The 3,086-nt window shown below is 54.1% G+C and overlaps 1 pseudogene; it reads right to left on the bottom strand.

The window, feature by feature from the left end:
- Window positions 1–938: 938 nt before the first annotated feature.
- LOC150004085 (zinc finger protein 296 pseudogene) lies at window positions 939–2,409 on the bottom strand (annotated as a pseudogene).
- Between the last annotated feature and the right edge of the window lie 677 nt (window positions 2,410–3,086).

Raw genomic sequence — 3,086 nt, 5'->3', positions numbered from 1 at the left:
CATTTATCTCAACTTTTACTCTCATATAGTTTGGTCTAATGAAATGGCTATACCACTGGAGTGTGTCACCTAAACTCTGTGTGTGTCAGTTCTACAGTTTCAAAAATAGTCACCGGGCAGACCCAAAAGCTGAAGAAGTTAGTTTTGATATGTGCAGATGATCTCTAAGAGTGTCTGATACAAAAGAAAAACGAAATAAAACCACAAAAACAGTATTGTGAGATCCCGTATGTCCACTTCTATTATAAATAGTTTTGTCATGAGTGTGTATATATCGTTGTCATTGGCAGCCGTCCGTCTCGAGAGACGATGGTGTAGCTTCTTAAGAGTCTATCTGCACCACCGAGAATGGTTGTGCAGTCCGACTCGGGAGTGACACGGTATCTGTCTCCTCCCGTGTTGAATCGACATCTTGCGATGTCCCTGGAGTGTCCTCTCCAGTGAAGCTGAAGCTACAGAGCCTGGGCAGGGTGATATGGAGGGTCTGCTGTTGCCCATGCAGCAGACCCCCCCTCTCTTCGCAGCTGAAGGGTCCAAGGGAAAGACGGAGTCAATACAGCTTGGCTTCAGGTGCGCCGCAGGAGTTGCCGGTGTTGACTACAACGTCAAACCACCTTAGGGACTCCAGCTCTGGATTTTCCGTCGGGGTTTACTCCCTTAGCCTTTCCCCTGAAGAGGTATGCCGCAAGGCAGCGGAGGATTTTTGGAGTCAGAGTTTTCCTTCTCTGATGTGCCCTGACTGGAAGATCGAACCAGCGACACTTAGCTCGCAGGCCGACGCTCAATCCACTGAGCCAAACCAACCAGGGCTCGTGTATGTGTGTGTGTGTGTGTGTGTGTGTGTGTGTATATATATATATATATATATATATATATATATATATATATATTTTTTTTTTTTTTTTAGGGAGGATTTATTCACAGCTGGGGAAGGACAAGATCTACAGACATGGCAGCAGTGGTACCAGGGACAGCAGGAAGGGCGTTCCTGCCACTCAGGCCTCTCCGCCAGCCGTGGGGTGCTTCTGCCGCAGGTGTTTGTCCAGGGTGGCCCGCAGGCCGAAGGGCACGGCAGTGGGGGCATTCGAAACGGGCACTGTTGGGCCCCAGGCCGCGCATGCGGCGGTGGCGGTTGAGCTTGCTGCTCTGGGCACAGGCGTAGGGGCACAGCTCGCAGGTGTAGGGCCGCTCCCCAGTGTGTGAGCGCCGGTGCACCGTCAGGTTGCTGCTGTTGGTGAAATGCTTCCCACAGAACTCGCAACTGCCCCCGGGCCCGTGGCTCTTGCCCACCGGCTTTGGCGTCTTCTTGGGCGACATCTCTGGGCTCTGGGCAGAGTCGGTTCTCTCTTCCTTGATGGTGACTCCCCAGTCGTCCCCACCAGGGCCGGCCTGAGCTCCAACACCCGGAGCCCCGGGTTCCTGCGCACCTGCCGTCGCGGCAGCCCCTTCTCCGCGGCTGCACAGGAGGCTTCTGGCTGGGGCAGCGGCATGGGCAGCTGGCTCCGGAGGGGCGACTGAGGCCTGTTCCTGAGTGGCGTTGGCCATGTGGGGGCTCTGAGGCTGCAGCTGCTGGTGGGTCTTCTTATGGCGGTTGAGCTTGCTGCTCTGGGCACAGGCATAGGGACACTGGTCGCAGGCATAGGGCCTCTCGCCCGTGTGTGAGCGCATGTGCACCTTGAGGTTGCTGAAGGAGCGAAGGGTCTTCATGCACACGGGGCAGGTGGGGCTCCTCTTGGGAAGGCTGCTGGCCCGGGAGCTCTTGGCCTCCACTTCCGGCTCCAGCACTGCTGACATGGCTGCGGCCACCTCCGCCAGGCGCAGCAGTGGGGTCTCTGGGGCCTCAGGTTCTGTCTGGTAAATGGACAGTCCCTGGTCCCACTGGGCGTGGCGCAGCAGTTTCCAGGCCCTGGTGAACTGTCGGCCGCAGCGGAGGCAGATCAAAGCCTTCATGTTCTCCAGTTCTGAGTCCGGGCCAGGGCTGGGTCCTTTACAGAGCTGACAGCCCAGCTTCTTGTGGTCCATGAAAGCCGTGATGGCCTTCAGCGGGAAGGTCTGCAGGCAGCGGCCACAGGTCAACGTGTCTGGGTGTTTGTCGGTCCAGGGCTGGCGGTCGTGAGAATTCGGGAGCAGAGGAGTCCACGACGCACACTGGTTCCGCGAGCCGAGGGCGTGGAGGGGACCGCCGGAGGCCACCAGGTCCGGGGAGTAGCGGAGCTCGCCCTCGAACCGCGCCGACGCGGGCACTTCCATTGGGGAGGAGGGCCACCGTCCCGGGGCCTGTAGGGGCCACGGATTTGGCCCCGGGTTCACGTCGATGACCAGGTCCCGCATCTCCGTCTCGCTGTCTGAGTTGGCAGCGGGCGCGGGGTCCACTCGGCGAGGCGTGCAGCCAGTCTTACGGCGGGACATGGGTCGCGGCCAGGGCGATCTGGCAAGCTGGAGGGCTGGCAGGCGGAGAGCGCGCGAGCCGTGTGCGCACAGGTGAGTGACTCGAGTGTATACATTTTTTACGTGTCCACATCAGAAGTTCGACATTATAATTCGTTTTACATTTGCACATTTTTGTTCGAACACTGTTTCTTGTCCCTGCTTGTTGTTTATTGGCTTGCTGATTTTGTGAAAGGGGTACATAGTCTGGGCAACATAATTTTTGACTTTATTATTTGATAAAAGCCAAGGGTGAATTTTTAACATTTTTGTAACACATTTTACCTTCTACTTTTCCAGAGAAGGATGTCAAATGTGTCATGAAAGAGAGCCCATCACAGGGAATTGGTATAAGGTCATGGAGCTAAGAAAGCTTCGTGAGGCACCAAATTTATGCTGTGTTGATATCACCACATGTCTAGACTAGCATTTTCTTTTTGAGGGTCCTCTTATTTACTGAAATATGATAAAACAAAACATTTGGTAGAGTCCAGGAGGACTAAAACAGGAAAGCTGCCAAGGTGATTTGTATTTGTGATTGTTTTGCAGGGAAATATATTTCTTCCTCTCTTTATTTTATACTTTGACATTTTCCCCCAAAATAGTTTAATTCATAGAGAGCAATTATTATTAATTCTTTCACTATCACTATTACTAGA

Source organism: Furipterus horrens, unplaced genomic scaffold, assembly GCF_987537825.1.
Source record: "Furipterus horrens unplaced genomic scaffold, mFurHor1.1.pri manual_scaffold_7, whole genome shotgun sequence".
Lineage (NCBI taxonomy): Eukaryota > Metazoa > Chordata > Mammalia > Chiroptera > Furipteridae > Furipterus > Furipterus horrens.
The sequence above is the reverse complement of the archived record's forward strand: the minus strand, read 5'-3'. Positions and strand labels throughout refer to the sequence as shown.